This window comes from Heterodontus francisci, unplaced genomic scaffold (assembly GCF_036365525.1).
Source record: "Heterodontus francisci isolate sHetFra1 unplaced genomic scaffold, sHetFra1.hap1 HAP1_SCAFFOLD_75, whole genome shotgun sequence".
Taxonomy (NCBI): domain Eukaryota; kingdom Metazoa; phylum Chordata; class Chondrichthyes; order Heterodontiformes; family Heterodontidae; genus Heterodontus; species Heterodontus francisci.
Genome location: NW_027141820.1, coordinates 7,426,242 through 7,444,857, shown reverse-complemented (window position 1 = coordinate 7,444,857; position 18,616 = coordinate 7,426,242).

Here is an 18,616-nt window from a genome sequence, read left to right as displayed (position 1 = left end):
TGTTTTATCAAATAACTCCATCATGTTTACCTCACCACCACCTCTCTCCACTCCTCCACTGTTGTTAAATTATCAGACTGCTTATACGACATCCAGTACTGGATGAGCAGAAATTTCCTCCAATTAAATATTGGGAAGACTGAAGACATTGTTTTCACACCCCACGTCAACTCTGTTCCCTTGCTATTGATCCCATCCCTCTCCCTGGTAACAGTCTGAGATTCGGACAGTATGTTTACAACCTTGGTGGCACATTTGTCCACAAAATGAGCTTGAACCTCATTTCAGGATATCATTACAACCGCCTATTTCCACCTCAGTAACATCGCCCGACTTCACCTCTGTCTCAGCCCATCTGCTGCTGAAACGTCATTGATGCCTTTGTCACCTCTAGATGTGAGTATTCAAATCACTCCTGGCTGATCTCCAACATTCTACTCTCTGTAAACTTGAGGTCATCCAAAACTCTGCTGCCCATGCCTTAGCTCACACCAAGTCCCGTTCATCTATCACTGACCGACATTGGCTCCCAGTCAAGCAATGTCTTGATTTTAAAATTCTCATCCTCGTTTTCAGATGCCGCCATGGTCTCTCCCCCACCCCACCCCCATATATCTGTAATCTCCTCCACCTCCACAACCCACTGCGAGACATGTGCTCCTCTAATTTCAGCCTCTTGTGTGGCCCTGATTTTAATCCCTACACCACTGGCGTCCGGGATTTCAGCTGCCTAGGCTCAAAGTTCTGGAATATCCTCACGGCACAGTTTTCTTTTTTCATTCTTTCATGCGATGTGGGTGTCACTGACAAGACCAGCATTTGTTGCCCATCCCCAATTGCCCTTGATAACTACGTGGTTTGCTGGACATTTCAGAAGTCAGTTTAGAGTCAACCACATCGTTGTGGGTCTGGAGTCACATGGAGGCCAGACCATATAAGGATGGCAGATTTCCATTGCAAAAGAACATCAATAATCCAGGCTGTTTTTTTTTTAACGATGATCAATGATAGTTTCATGGCACCATTGATGAGAATAGCTTTCAAATGCAGATTTGTATTAATTAATTGAATTTTATAACTTATTGAAATTTAAATTGCACCAGTTGCCACGGTGGGGTTTGAACCCATGTCCTCAGAGAATCAGCCTGATCCTCGGTATTACAATTTTGGTAATATTACCACGACGCTACGGTCACCACCTTTCTGTCTCGCTTTCCTCCTTTCAAGTACTCCTTAAAACCTATCTCTTTCTTCAAGCTGTTGGCCATCTGATCTAATATCTCCTGTTGTGTCTCAGTGTCATACTTTGCTTCATAATGATCCTGTGAAGTACTTTGGGATGTTTTATAACATTAAAAGCACTAGATAAATATAAGTTGTTGTTGAGGTTTGCCACACATGCTTTGTCATCACCATATTCCTACTGCTGTCTATTTATTATTCCATGTTTTTCAAAGCAATGAATATATTTGTCCTGGGTTATGAAATTTCCCCATCAGTGACATTAAACTGTCTGGTCAGTAAATACAGTGTCTACCCCATCTCTCCTATTTTTCAAATAGGGTGTAACATTTACAACCCTCCAGCCCTCTGTTACAACTCCTATATCCAAGGAGGATTGAAAGATTCTGTCCAGTGCCTCCGCTATTCCCACCTTTCCTTCCCTCAGCATCTCTCAGACATCCCATCCAGACCAGATAAATGTTCTACTTTATTGTGGTACAAACAGTGCTGGACTGAAAGGGGTTAACTGAACCTGTTTGTTCAGTGACTGGAATTAATGTCAGTCTCCATGGACCCTAATTGTTTCACTGGAGGGTTTCCATCTTCTAATAATATGGGAGTCATTTCAATGTATTATCACATAATGTCAACAGGAGCATCAAACCCGGCAGTAAGAGGGACCAACAACTCCAGACAGAGGGAGAGGATAGATCAGAATCTGAGAACAGTAGATTGTAATGTTACAACAATGGGTCAGAATCTGAGAACAATAGATTGGAATGTTACAACAATGGGTCAGAATCTGAAAACAATAGATTGTAATGTTTCAACAATGGACAGGAGTTTCATCTGGCAATTTGACGATCTTTCCACATATTATGACTGGTACTCATTAGACTATCGGATCGTTTTAGCTCTTCAGGTTATTCAATATATTTACTATCCCATCCTCGCTATTATTGGTGTTCCTGGTAAGACTCTTTATCCAGCTATTAATTCTATAAACCGTGTTTAACTGAATTACTGCCCCTGTCATTTTCTCATCCCTCTTTGCTGTTGTTGTTACTCCTGGTGAGTCTTTGATAAAGGCTGTAAACTCTACGAAGCATTGCTAATTTTGTTACTGGTCGTGTAATTTTCTCTCGTGGCGTTGCTTGTGTTTATGTTCCTGGTAAGACCCTGTATAGAGCTATCAGATTGTTGTTGTGCCTAATCTGCACTTACTCTTGAAGAATTCACAGAATCGGACTGGTGGAAGGTATATCAATGTTTATTCACACATTAAATCATCAGGTACAAGCACTCACTACTTGCATGTTATACTACCCCAAGACACGAGGTGATCAGTCTCGGAATGGCAGCTGCCCTTCTATTCTCTGAGTCCATGACTCAGGGAATTTTCTTGAGTGTTCTTCCTCGGGGTTCTCGTGCTGTCACCATTTTCAGCCATTGTCTACTGTGAGTCTAATCATACCTCATGCCAATAGAAACTCCTTTATCTGGTTTGTGCAGGGACACTGTCTGGTAGAATCTCTCTCTTGTTTCAGCCTGCTTTTCTGTATGGTCCACAATTCCTCGACCATCTGTTTGCTGTGCTCCTTCTAACCAGCCCCTCTATGTTTCAAAACGTTGTGTATTGTTGTGTGACGAGCCTCATTGTTTCAATTACGTTTTTATGTGTTTTTCCTGAGTCCACACCCACCACCACACACACCCCCACCACCCCCGTCCCCCTCTGATCATGCAGGGCTATGCCCAATGGATCACACTCTCATGTCTATCAGGTAGTACACTTGTGCAATTATAATTTCATTGTTAACGCAAGATCATAAGTAGAAAGCATAGTTAAAGAAAGCACAATGTTAACATCGTTGTTAAATAATTAATCACTTGTGCGAGCATAACGCAGTCGCAATTTGACTTTTAGAATACATTTGTCATTCATTAATTCATTTTAAGTATCTACCAATAGTTATACAACTACCCTCGTGTTACATAATTAATTGTCAATATTTTAATGGAGCAAGTTCGAATACTGATTGCCTTTAAGGTAGCTGTCCAACCTGTGTTCATACATCCTTTCACATTCCTTAATCAATTTCTTAAGTTTCCAAATTAAGTATGTCACATATATCACCATGACACCCGAAACGACTATCAGGACATGGGAGATAATTCTAAATCAGGGTGTATCTTTACGTTTGACCCCCAGTTCCATAAGTCTTCCCACCAGGTAGAATCATTATATCATCAATCTCAACTTGTATCATCTTCCACTGTTGTTCCAGATTGTAGTACACTACAGCAATGGTTTCCCGTTGCTGCCTCTCTTGACCCAAACGTATGGGCAATGGCTGAATAGCTTATTAATATTCCCGCAGGAAATTTATCAAGTCGTCCTTAATACTTTCTGTAGCAATTATCGTTTCTGTCTTTCTTTTATGTATGCCGACCAACTCCATCTTCTCTACTCCAGTTGGTATTTGTGGGTTGAAAAGCAACGTACTTTTGCTCACCAGACAAGTCCGGTTATGTCCATACTGGTACTCCTTCATTGTGGTTGTTTAGCAATATCTCCCCTTTGCCTTATAGGCCACATGGGTTAACCTGATAATGCCTTCCTAGTTTCCATAGTGCAATTTATAGTGGTATTAAATTCACATTTTGATTCTGCTGTTTTATATGTATGTATGTATATATATATATATATAGGGTGAGGACAGATGACCACCTGGTTTTCCAGACTGCACTTAGACAAAGTTGTCCCAATTATCTCCTTTCCAATTTTCACAACATAGGTCAATATATCATAGTATTTTCTGTAATCCTCTCCTCGCTGCATCTACTATTCTCTGCAGTAATAGGACAGATGGAAAAGGTTTGCCATCTGCTGACACAAAACCTCTCGCTTCCCACAGAGGTAGGTACTCGGTTAAACTGTTACACACGTACATACTGTCAGAATTTATATCAACCAGTGGGGGAAACATGTGGTTGTGTCACCACAAAGTGACTGCAGCTAGTTCGGCACGCTGCACACTTAAACTCGCCAGTAACTGTAAGGCAATGTCTTTAATAGGTTTTCCATTATGATCCTGTATATGTAATCCGCACTTTGCCTGCCTAATCCCATCCTCCACTGCAGATGAACCATCAACAAAAATGTTGAGTGCTGGTTTGATTTCTGATTTCTTCCATTGGACACTCCCGCCCCGCAATGATTTTGACACAAAATGTCCCTTGAGGGCCTTTTCTGTCAAAACCTGACACTCATGGGGTTCAGCCTGGTAGATTAAATTGTCTGCCAAGCATGTCAAAGTATTTTCCTTTTTTACTGAAATATATCAACTTTGCAAGAGCAAGGTCCACCGAGCAATGTGACTCTGACTAACATTACTGTCCTTCAGTCATCCATCCACTAGCAACTGGAAGGGTGTGTGTTCAGTTAGGATAGTAACGGGGCTGAGGCTGACAATATAACATTACCGTCCTTCAACCGACCATCCAGTAACAACTGGAAGGGTGTGTGTTCAGTTAGGATAGTAACGGGGCTGAGGCTGACAATATAACATTACCGACCTTCAGCCATCCATCCAGTAACAACTGGAAGGGCATGTGTTCAGTTAGGATAGTAACGGGGCTGAGGCTAACAACATAACGTTACCGACCTTCAGCCGTCCATCCAGTAACAACTGGAAGGGCATGTGTTCAGTTAGGATAGTAACGGGGCTGAGGCTGACAATATAACATTATCGACCTTCAGCCGTCCATCCACGAACAACTGGAAGGGTGTGTGTTCAGTTAGGATAGTAACGGGGCTGAGGCTGACAATATAACATTACCGTCCTTCAACCGTCCATCCACTAACAACTGGAAGGGTGTGTGTTCAGTTAGGATAGTAACGGGGCTGAGGCTGACAATATAACATTACCGTCCTTCAGCCGTCCATCCACTAACAACTGGAAGGGTGTGTGTTCAGTTAGGATAGTAACAGGGCTGAGGCTGACAATATAACATTACCGTCCTTCAGTCATCCATCCAGTAACAACTGGAAGGGTGTGTGTTCAGTTAGGATAGTAACGGGGCTGAGGCTGACAATATAACATTACCGTCCTTCAGTCATCCATCCAGTAACAACTGGAAGGGTGTGTGTTCAGTTAGGATAGTAACAGGGCTGAGGCTGACAATAAAACATTACCGTCCTTCAACCATCCATCCAGTAACAACTGGAAGGGTGTGTGTTCAGTTAGGATAGTAACAAGGCTGAGGCTGACAATATAACATTACCGTCCTTCAACCGTCCATCCAGTAATAACTGGAAGGGTGTGTGTTCAGTTAGGATAGTAACAGGGCTGAGGATGACAATATAACATTACCGTCCTTCAACCGTCCATCCAGTAACAACTGGAAGGGTGTGTGTTCAGTTCGGATAGTAACAGGGCTGAGGCTGACAATATAACATTACCGTCCTTCAGACGTCCTTCCACAAACAACTGGAAGGGTGTGTGTTCAGTTAGGAAAGTAACAGGGCTGAGGCTGACAATATAACATTACCGTCCTTCAACCGTCCATCCACTAACAACTGGAAGGGTGTGTGTTCAGTTCGGATAGTAACGGGGCTGAGGCTGACAATATAACATTACCGTCCTTCAACCGTCCATCCACTAACAACTGGAAGGGTGTGTGTTCAGTTAGGATAGTAACGGGGCTGAGGCTGACAATATAACATTACCGTCCTTCAGTCATCCATCCAGTAACAACTGGAAGGGTGTGTGTTCAGTTAGGATAGTAACAGGGCTGAGGCTGACAATATAACATCACCGTCCTTCAACCATCCATCCAGTAACAACTGGAAGGGTGTGTGTTCAGTAAGGATAGTAACATGGCTGAGGCTGACAATATAACATTACCGTCCTTCAACCGTCCATCCAGTAACAACTGGAAGGGTGTGTGCTCAGTTAGGATAGTAACAGGGCTGAGGCTGACAATATAACATTACCGTCCTTCAACCGTCCATCCAGTAACAACTGGAAGGGTGTGTGTTCAGTTAGGTTAGTAACAGGGCTGAGGCTGACAATATAACATTACCGTCCTTCAACCGTCCATCCAGTAACAACTGGAAGGGTGTGTGTTCAGTTAGGATATTAACAAGGCTGAGGCTGACAATATAACATTACCGTCCTTCAACCGTCCATCCAGTAACAACTGGAAGGGTGTGTGTTCAGTTAGGATAGTAACGGGGCTGAGGATGACAATATAACATTACCGTCCTTCAACCGTCCATCCACTAACAACTGGAAGGGTGTGTGTTCAGTTAGGATAGTAACGGGGCTGAGGCTGACAATATAACATTACCGTCCTTCAACCGTCCATCCACTAACAACTGGAAGGGTGTGTGTTCAGTTAGGATAGTAACGGGGCTGAGGCTGACAATATAACATTACCGTCCTTCAACCGTCCATCCACTAACAACTGGAAGGGTGTGTGTTCAGTTAGGATAGTAACAGGGCTGAGGCTGACAATATAACATTACCGTCCTTCAACCGTCCATCCACTAACAACTGGAAGGGTGTGTGTTCAGTTAGGATAGTAACGGGGCTGAGGCTGACAATATAACATTACCGTCCTTCAACCGTCCATCCACTAACAACTGGAAGGGTGTGTGTTCAGTTAGGATAGTAACGGGGCTGAGGCTGACAATATAACATTACCGTCCTTCAGTCATCCATCCACTAACAACTGGATGGGTATGTGTTCAGTTAGGATAGTAACAGGGCTGAGGCTGACAATATAACATTACCGTCCTTCAACCATCCATCCAGTAACAACTGGAAGGGTGTGTGTTCAGTTAGGATAGTAACAGGGCTGAGGCTGACAATATAACATTACCGTCCTTCAACCGTCCATCCAGTAACAACTGGAAGGGTGTGTGTTCAGTTAGGATAGTAACAGGGCTGAGGCTGACAATATAACATTACCATCCTTCAGACGTCCTTCCACAAACAACTGGAAGGGTGTGTGTTCAGTTAAGATAGTAACGGGGCTGAGGCTGACAATATACCATTACCGTCCTTCAACCGTCCATCCAGTCACAACTGGAAGGGTGTGTGTTCAGTTAGGATAGTAACGGGGCTGAGGCTGACAATATAACATTACCGTCCTTCAACCGTCCATCCACTAACAACTGGAAGGGTGTGTGTTCAGTTAGGATAGTAACGGGGCTGAGGCTGACAATATAACATTACCGTCCTTCAGTCATCCATCCACTAACAACTGGATGGGTATGTGTTCAGTTAGGATAGTAACAGGGCTGAGGCTGACAATATAACATTACCGTCCTTCAACCATCCATCCAGTAACAACTGGAAGGGTGTGTGTTCAGTTAGGATAGTAACAGGGCTGAGGCTGACAATATAACATTACCGTCCTTCAACCGTCCATCCAGTAACAACTGGAAGGGTGTGTGTTCAGTTAGGATAGTAACAGGGCTGAGGCTGACAATATAACATTACCATCCTTCAGACGTCCTTCCACAAACAACTGGAAGGGTGTGTGTTCAGTTAAGATAGTAACGGGGCTGAGGCTGACAATATACCATTACCGTCCTTCAACCGTCCATCCAGTCACAACTGGAAGGGTGTGTGTTCAGTTAGGATAGTAACGGGGCTGAGGCTGACAATATAACATTACCGTCCTTCAGCCGTCCATCCACTAACAACTGGAAGGGTGTGTGTTCAGTTAGGATAGTAACGGGGCTGAGGCTGACAATATAACATTACCGTCCTTCAGCCGTCCATCCACTAACAACTGGAAGGGTGTGTGTTCAGTTAGGATAGTAACAGGGCTGAGGCTGACAATATAACATTACCGTCCTTCAGTCATCCATCCAGTAACAACTGGAAGGGTGTGTGTTCAGTTAGGATAGTAACGGGGCTGAGGCTGACAATATAACATTACCGTCCTTCAGTCATCCATCCAGTAACAACTGGAAGGGTGTGTGTTCAGTTAGGATAGTAACAGGGCTGAGGCTGACAATATAACATTACCGTCCTTCAGTCATCCATCCAGTAACAACTGGAAGGGTGCGTGTTCATTTAGGATAGTAACAGGGCTGAGGCTGACAATATAACATTACCGTCCTTCAGTCATCCATCCAGTAACAACTGGAAGGGTGTGTGTTCAGTTAGGATAGTAACAAGGCTGAGCCTGCAATATAACATTACCGTCCTTCAACCGTCCATCCAGTAATAACTGGAAGGGTGTGTGTTCAGTTAGGATAGTAACAGGGCTGAGGATGACAATATAACATTACCGTCCTTCAACCGTCCATCCAGTAACAACTGGAAGGGTGTGTGTTCAGTTCGGATAGTAACAGGGCTGAGGCTGACAATATAACATTACCGTCCTTCAGACGTCCTTCCACAAACAACTGGAAGGGTGTGTGTTCAGTTAGGATAGTAACAGGGCTGAGGCTGACAATATAACATTACCGTCCTTCAACCGTCCATCCACTAACAACTGGAAGGGTGTGTGTTCAGTTAGGAAAGTAACAGGGCTGAGGCTGACAATATAACATTACCGTCCTTCAACCGTCCATCCACTAACAACTGGAAGGGTGTGTGTTCAGTTAGGATAGTAACGGGGCTGAGGCTGACAATATAACATTACCGTCCTTCAACCGTCCATCCACTAACAACTGGAAGGGTGTGTGTTCAGTTAGGATAGTAACGGGGCTGAGGCTGACAATATAACATTACCGTCCTTTAACCGTCCATCCAGTAACAACTGGAAGGGTGTGTGTTCAGTTAGGATAGTAACAGGGCTGAGGCTGACAATATAACATCACCGTCCTTCAACCATCCATCCAGTAACAACTGGAAGGGTGTGTGTTCAGTTAGGATAGTAACAGCGCTGAGGCTGACAATATAACATTACCGTCCTTCAACCGTCCATCCAGTAACAACTGGAAGGGTGTGTGTTCACTTAGGTTAGTAACAGGGCTGAGGCTGACAATATAACATTACCGTCCTTCAACCGTCCATCCAGTAACAACTGGAAGGGTGTGTGTTCAGTTAGGATAGTAACGGGGCTGAGGCTGACAATATAACATTACCGTCCTTCAGTCATCCATCCAGTAACAACTGGAAGGGTGTGTGTTCAGTTAGGATAGTAACAGGGCTGAGGCTGACAATATAACATTACCGTCCTTCAACCATCCATCCAGTAACAACTGGAAGGGTGTGTGTTCAGTTAGGATATTAACAAGGCTGAGGCTGACAATATAACATTACCGTCCTTCAACCGTCCATCCAGTAACAACTGGAAGGGTGTGTGTTCAGTTAGGATAGTAACAGGGCTGAGGATGACAATATAACATTACCGTCCTTCAACCGTCCATCCAGTAACAACTGGAAGGGTGTGTGTTCAGTTAGGATAGTAACAGGGCTGAGGCTGACAATATAACATTACCGTCCTTCAACCGTCCATCCACTAACAACTGGAAGGGTGTGTGTTCAGTTAGGATAGTAACGGGGCTGAGGCTGACAATTTAACATTACCGTCCTTCAGTCATCCATCCACTAACAACTGGATGGGTATGTGTTCAGTTAGGATAGTAACAGGGCTGAGGCTGACAATATAACATTACCGTCCTTCAACCATCCATCCAGTAACAACTGGAAGGGTGTGTTTTCAGTTAGGATAGTAACAGGGCTGAGGCTGACAATATAACATTACCGTCCTTCAACCGTCCATCCAGTAACAACTGGAAGGGTGTGTGTTCTGTTAGGAAAGTAACAGGGCTTTGGCTGACAATATAACATTACCGTCCTTCAACCGTCCATCCAGTAACAACTGGAAGGGTGTGTGTTCAGTTAGGATAGTAACAGGGCTGAGGCTGACAATATAACATTACCATCCTTCAGACGTCCTTCCACAAACAACTGGAAGGGTGTGTGTTCAGTTAAGATAGTAACGGGGCTGAGGCTGACAATATACCATTACCGTCCTTCAACCGTCCATCCAGTCACAACTGGAAGGGTGTGTGTTCAATTAGGATAGTAACAAGGCTGAGGCTGACAATATAACATTACCGTCCTTCAACCGTCCATCCAGTAACAACTGGAAGGGTGTGTGTTCAGTTAGGATAGTAACGGGGCTGAGGCTGACAATCTAACATTACCGTCCTTCAACCGTCCATCCAGAAACAACTGGAAGGGTGTGTGTTCAGTTAAGATAGTAACGGGGCTGAGGCTGACAATCTAACATTACCGTCCTTCAACCGTCCATCCAGTAACAACTGGAAGGGTGTGTGTTCAATTAGGATAGTAACAAGGCTGAGGCTGACAATATAACATTACCGTCCTTCAACCGTCCATCCAGTAACAACTGGAAGGGTGTGTGTTCAGTTAGGATAGTAACGGGGCTGAGGCTGACAATATAACATTACCGTCCTTTAACCGTCCATCCAGTAACAACTGGAAGGGTGTGTGTTCAGTTAGGATAGTAACGGGGCTGAGGCTGACAATGAACGTAAAATTTTGAATCACCCAGAAGACGGACAGCAAATCTTTTTCACACATTGTAAAGGCCCTTTCTGCTGACGTTAACAAGTGAGATGCGCATTCCACTCGGCAGAATCGGCCATGTTTCTTCTGAAGGAATACCGCTGATAAGGTGGTATCTGTGGTAGCGACATCGAGGGCAAAGGGTAGGGGTGGGTCCGGCACCTGTCACACCGGATCTATGGCCAACCACTGGTGGAATGTTGACGGACTATCATGTAATCCCTGGGGGAGACACATCCAGGTGTACAGTTGTCCGGGAATGTAAACACAAATTTATATTGACACCCTCGTGCCAGCGAGAGTCTGGATAAAACTCCATCCGCCATTTCTCCGCCCTAGTCTCCAACCGATCCATATCCTGCTGTATCCTCTGACAATCCTCATCATTATCCGCAACTCCACCAAGTTTTGTGTTTTCCACAAACTTACTAATCAGACCAGCTACATTTTCCTCCAAATCGTTTAGAAATACTACAAACAGCAAAGGTCCCAGCACTGATCCCTGCGGAACACCACTATTTACAGCCCTCCATTCAGAAAAGCGCCCTTCCACTGATACCCTCTGTCTTCTATGACCGAGCCAGTTCTGTATCCATCTTGCCAGCTCTCCTCTGATCCCGTGTGACTTCACCTTTTGCACCAGTCTGCCATGAGGGACCTTGTCAAAGGCTTTACAGAAGTCCATATGGACAACATCCACTGCCCTTCCTTTATCAATCATCTTCGTCACTTCCTCAAACAACTCGATCAAGTTAGTGAGACACGACTTCCCCTTCACAAAACCATGCTGCCTCTCGCTACTAATAAGTTTATTTGTTTCCAAATGGAAGTAAATCCTGCCCCGAAAAATCCTCTATAATAATTTCCCTACCACTGACCAGAGGCTCACCGGCCTCTAATTTCCTGGATTATCCTTGCTATCCTTCTTAAACAAAGGAACAACATTTGCTATTCTCCAGTCCTCTGGGACATCACCTAGAGCCAATGAGGATGCAAAGATTTCTGTCAAGGCCCCAGAAATTTCTTCCCTCAGTATTCTGCGTTAGTTCCCATCAGGCCCTGGGGACTTATTTACCTTAATGCTTTGCAAGACGCCCGACACCTCCTCCTCTGTTCCCACGAACTTCAGAACTCTGTGGAGAACCAGAATATAGCTCCTCGGAGAGAATAACTACCCTGTCTTTACATGACTCATGATTCACCCCCAAGGAATTCAAACCCCACCATTCATCGCCAACCAACCAGGATATTTCCAGAATATTTCCTGGATGCCTTCCACCCGGACAGGCTGCCGGCGATTGCCTGCTAAGATTCCGGTTGCCAAAGGTCAACTTCACTTTCCCACCACGGATTCCCCATTCTCCACCATTGTCCCCATCTGAGATGCCCCATCACAGATTCCGCTTGGTCACCATCCTGCAATAAAAACCTGTTCATTAACATCTTTATCCAACAACACATCCAATTATGCCAACACAACGCAACTATTCACCCTTGTGGATTCCCTTAGTGACTGTCTTGTGGGTTCCCCCGACTTTGCTAGGGATCCTGCACAGTGTTTCCCCAGTGTCTGCAGCATGGTTGATGGAAGGCTGCTGACTTTCACTGGGGAGACTGCATATGGCCTTGCAGGACGTCCTCGAGCAGCTCTGGGTTTTGAGGGCTTGGATTCGGACTTCACCACCTCGACATAGGCAGCAGCAGCCTGGGCTGGCTGATGGGTAACAGCAAGGACACTGGTGGAGTGACAGTGAAGGGAGAACAAATACTGTCATCCTGAGAGAGGACAGCAGGTTCATGCTCCACGGAGACACTGTCACTCCCACAGGGTGACACCTCAGGAATCCTAGTAATCTACTGGATCACAGATTGCTGGTCTGCTGTGAGATCCTGCAAAATCCTTTGAACACTGAGATCCACAGCCATGATGACAGCAGTCTGATCCTACATGGCAGCAAGCAATCTGAGTCTGAATTTGCAATGCAGCACTGAGACGTTGGGTGTCTGCCATCTGTGCTGCAGTGGAAGCTGAGACAATGGGCACCAACAATTGTATCACAGCTGGGTCCGCTAGTGCTGTCATGGAGTTAGTGACCACTTCCACATGGGAAAGAATGTGCTTCAAACTCTGTGCAATGTCCTGTGCCATGTTGGAGTCGGACTCCTCCATGTTCTTTGACAGTGATAACAGACTGTCTGAGAGGCCTGTCAATGGACAAAGTATCTCAGTGTACATGTCGATCAGCATTCCCCTGTCTGTTGTTCCAGCAATGTTCACATCTGAGTCCTGTGTATTATAACTCGTTTTTGACCTCGCCCTCCGGTGATCTGACACATGAACTATCCTTTCCCCCTGGCCTGGCTGCAGCTCACTCGTGCTCGGTGACTCACCACATGCAGATTCCGACTCTATACCACCCTCTAAGGTACACATAGTGAAAGTATTTGATCTGGTGACTGTGAGTTTCAGACCAAGTTGTGGGGCTTCACCATCAGTGCTGTGCTGCTGCTCTCTCTCTGTCACCTGGGACTGCTGTGACTGGGAAGCTGGCAGTTCTGGGTTATCATTGGAAAGTATAAAATCAGAAGGGGAGGGTTGTGGTGAGGGATTGGGAATGGGATGGAAAGCAGGAGGTCCATGGTCCCACCATCTGCAGCTTGTACATCTTCCCAGACAGTAGGATTTGGGGGAGGTGGGAGTTAAGAAGGAACATAAGGCAGCAACATAACATCATCCTGAATGCTCTCGGTGATGCTGGATGCCACGGGCTCTGTCACAGCAGGTCCCATGAAGTGGAGAATCATCTCCTCCCTCAGGCTCAGGGGATGAAGGTATGCCTGGTCCCCACCGGATCACTGCTGCTCCCTGTGTTTATGAGCCACCTTGTCCTGTAAGAGAGAGGGCAGAATGTCATTGATTGTGTTGCACTGTGTTTGGGTGATGTGCCTGCCATCGCTGAAGAGCTGGAGGCATGTGGAGGCAGGGAGAGGTGGATGTGAGGCTGGTATCAGTGGAAGGTGTGTGAGGGTGAGATGGAGTATGTGAATGTTAGGTGTGGGTCCTGAGTGCTCGGGACAGCTGATGGGTGAGTGATGGGGGTGTGGTTCATTGAGCAGTGTGAGAGGTTACTGGTGTTGAGGGCAGGAGATGTCATGTGGAGATGAATTCACTGACATTGACCACCCGTGTGAGTTCATTTAACTTCTTCTGGCTCTTCTGCCAGGTCCTCGGGGCCAGACTTCTTGCACTGACTCCCTGGCCACCTGCTCCTATTAACTTCGAAGTGCATTTCTTGAGGGTCTGCACCCCACCCCATGGGAACATGGCCTGTCTGCTCATGTCACCCTCCATGACTAAGGCCTCCAGCACCACATCCGTGAACTGCAGAACCCTCTCTCTGTCCTAGTACTCCATTTACCTTGTCTCTAATTGCGGCATTTCACAGTCAGCAGCAGCCTCCTGTGATTCAATGCAACCTCCCTTTAAGAGGAACAGACTGTCTTTAAGAGCTGAATCCTAGATGAAACACGAGCCAGCCTCACACAACCTTAGGCCCCAGCAGACAGACAGCACCGCGTGTCACCGTAGGCGGTACATAGAATTCGTGGAAATGAGAAGGCAGCAGGAAGTTTGTGTGTCACCTGCCTCAACATGAATAGGCAAGGGCAGATCACGAATTACAATCCCTACACCCGAAAAACGAAGCAAACCCGATTTTCTCGCTATATCTATCTTCCTCTCCCACTTACGCATGTCCTCACTCGCTCTTTACACTCTCTGTCTGTTTCTCAGAGAATCAGAGACTGATGCAGTACAGAAGGAGGCTATTCGGCCCATTGTTTCAGTGCTGTCTATTGGAATGAGCTACTTAATGAATTCCACCACCAACACCCACCCCCCTCAACTTTCCGCAGTCTCCTTTTTTCCTATTCAAGTATTTGCTAAATTCCCTTTTGAAAGATATTATTGAATCTGCTTCCACCATGTTTTCAGGCAGTGAATTCCAGATCCCAACAACTCGCTGTGTAAGAAAATTCTCCTCATTTCACCTCTGGTTCTTTGTCAATTACCTTCAATCTGTGTCTTCTTAATACTGAACTTCCTGACACTGGAAACAGTTTCACATTAATTACCCTATCAAAACCCTTCATGATTTTGAATTCTATATTAAATCACCCCTTACCCTTCATTGCTCCAAAGAGAACAATCCCAGATTTTCCAATCTCTCCACATAACTGAATTCCCAGATCCCTGGTACCATTCTAGTAGATCACCTCAGTATCTTCACTAAGTCCTTGACATCCTTATCAAAGTGTGGTGACCAGCATTGGACATAATTCTCCAGCTGGGACCTAACCAATGATGTGCAAACATCAGCATTTCCTCATGAGTTTTATTACTCTGTGCCTCTCTCTCTGACACCAAGGACACTACATGTTACCATCAAAGATCTGTGTGTGACGCCGCAGGTCTCTCTAATCCTGCACCCGCATTATAATGGTACCATTTATTTTATATTGTTTCTCCTCATACTTCCTACCCATGTCTCACTTCACACTTCACTGTGTTAAATTACATCTGCCATGTTCCTGCCCATTTTACCAGTCAGTCTCTGTCCTCCTGAAGTTTGTTACTATCCTTCTCACTGTTTATTAACATTTCTGAGTTTCCACTCATCACAAAACCTTGACATTATCCCCTCTGTACACAAGCCCATCGTATTAACCTACTGCAACAGTGATCCCAACAGTGACCCTCGGGATAATAAAAGCAAAATACTGAGGATGATGGAAATCTGAAATAAGTACAAGGAATGCTGGAAATACACAGCAGGTCTGGGAGCATCTGTGGAGAGAGAAGTAGAGTTAATATTTCAGGTCAGTGACCCTTCTTCAGAACAGGGGAACGCCATTGTATACTTCCCTCCAGACTGAACAATACATATTCTCCACTACTCTCTGCTTTCTGCTTCGCATCTCGATCAGATCTGCTTGTACATTTCCCTGCTCTAAGTTGAACCATCCCAGCTACATAACTGTAATCCCTCATCCCTGGAAAAATTCCAGTAAAACTCTTTTATCCCCTCTCCAATGGGCTCATGTCCTTCCTAAAATGTGGTTCCCTGTATTGGACACAATGCTCCAGGTGGAGCCGATCTAGTCTTTTCTATCGGTGTAACATAACATCCTGACTATTCGACTCTGTGTCTCTATTAATAAAACCTAGGAATCTATTTTCTTTGTTAACTGTTTGTTAACCTGTCCAGCTCACTTCAAAGATTGCACACAAACACCCCAGGTCTCTCTGTTATTCTCACCACCTTTAAAGTTGTGTTATCTCTCCTCATTCATCCACCTGCAGTTCGCTATCACCTTCTCAAAGGCTATTAAGGGTGGGTGATAACTGCTGGCCCAGCCAGCGACACCCACAACCCATGAATAAACAATATTATAAAATCTTTCCACAATGTATCACTTCACACATCTGCCAGGCCAATTAAATATTAGGAAAACTAAAGCCAGTGTTTTCAAACCCCACATCAAACATTTGTTTCGCTACAGACTCCATCCCTCTCCTTGGCAACTGTCTGAGACTAAAGCAAAGTGTTTACAACCTGGTGTCATAGTTGCTCCTGCGATGAGCTTCCTACCAAATATTCACGCTATCAATAAAACTGCCTATTTCCACCCCCTTAACATAGGACGACTTCATCCCTGTCTCAGCTCCTCTGCTGATGAAACATTCCCCCTTGCCTGTGTTACCTGTAGACTTGACTATTCCATCACACTCCTGGCTGGTCTCCCACATTCCACCCGCTATAAACTTGAGGTGATGAAAAACACTGCTGCCCATGTCCTAACTCACACCAAGTCATGTTCACCCATCACTCCCTGAACTCACTGACCGACATTGGATCCTGGTCAGCAACACATCAATTTAAAAACTCACAGCCTTCTTTTCAAATGCTTCAACAGAGTTGCTTGCTAGGCCTTTACAGAGTGCAGTTAAGAGTCAATAACATTGCTGTGTGTCTAGAGTCATATGTGGGCTAGACCAGGAAAGGACGGCAGATTTTTTTCCCTAAAGGACATTAGTGAATCAGATGGTGTTTAACAAAAAACGATGATAGTTTCATGGCTCCATGACTGAGACTAGCTTTCTATTCCAGATTTTAACACACTCCTGGCTTGTCTCACACATTCTACTCTCTGTAAACTTGAGGTCATCCAAACTCTGCTGCTCTTGTGTAAACTCACACCAAGTCCCGTTCCCCGATCACTGACATACATCTGCTGCCAGTTAAGCAATGTCTTGATTTTAAAATACTCAACCGTGTTTGCAACTCCCTCGATGTCCTCACCCCTCCTTATCTATGTAATATTCGCCAGCCCCACAACCCTCCAAGACATCTGCACTCCTCCAATCCTGGTCTCTTGTGTATGCTTGATTTTCATCATTGCTCCACTGCCAGCCAGGTCTTCAGCTGCCTAGACCCAAAGCTCTGGAATTCCCTAACTACACCTCTTTTATTTTATTCGTGTGTGGGATATGTGCATCGCTGGCAAGGCCTGCATTTGTTCCCATCCCTAATTGCCCTTGACAAATGAGTGACTTGCTCGGACATTTCACAAGGCAGTTAAGAGTTAACCACATTGTTGAGGGTCTGGAGTCACATGAAGGCCAGATCAGGTAAGGACAGCAGATTTCCTTCCCGAAAGGACATTAGTAAATCAGATCGGTTTTTACAACAATCGATGACAGATTCATGGCACCATGACTGAGACTAAATTTCATTTCCAGATTTTTATTGATGAATTGAAATTATTAATTGATTGAATGTTAATTCCCACCAACTGCCATGTGGGAATTGAACCCATGGTATTAGCCTGAACCTCTGGTTTTCTAGTTCAGTGACATTACCGTTATACCACTGTCACTGCCTCTATGCCTCACTTTCCTCCCTTAAGACACTACTTAATACCTCCTGCTTTGACCAAGAAATGTAAGTTGTTGGGCTTTGCCAGATATGATTTGTCATTACCATATCCCTGCTGCCGTCCCGTGTATTTATTGTCCCGTGTTTTTTTCCAAGCAACGAATGTTTTTGTCCTGGGCTGTGAAGTCTAGAAATTTCCCACCAGCGACGTTAGACTGACTGGTCAGTAATTACACCGTTTGCTCCATCTCTCCTTTTTTAAACCGAGTGTAACATTTACAACCCTCCCATCTCTGGCATCAAGCCCATATCCAAGGAGGATTGGAACATTCTGTCACTGCCTCTGCTATTTTCAACATTCCTTCCCTCAGCATTCCCCACACATCCCATTCAGACAGGGTAAATGGTCTACTTTATTGTGGCACAAGACGAGTTGGATTGAAAGGGGTTAACTGAACCTGTTTTTTCAGTGATTGTAATTAATGTCAGTCATCATGGACGCTAATTGTGTCGTTGGAGGGTTTCCCTCTTCTATTAATACAGGACTCCTTTCAGTGTGTTATCCCATAGTGTCAACAACAGCATCATTCCGGCGCGATCAAGGATCAGCAGCCCCAGCGAGAGAGAGGATAGCCCAGAATCTGAGAACAATAGATTGGAATGTCACAACAATGGGTCAGAATCTGAGAACAATAGATTGGAATGTTACAACAATGGGTCAGAATCTGAGAACAATAGATTGGAATGTTACAACAATGGGTCAGAATCTGAGAACAATCGATTGGAATGTTACAACAATGGGTCAGAATCTGAGAACAATAGATTGGAATGTCACAACAATGGGTCAGAATCTGAGAACAATAGATTGGAATGTCACAACAATGGGTC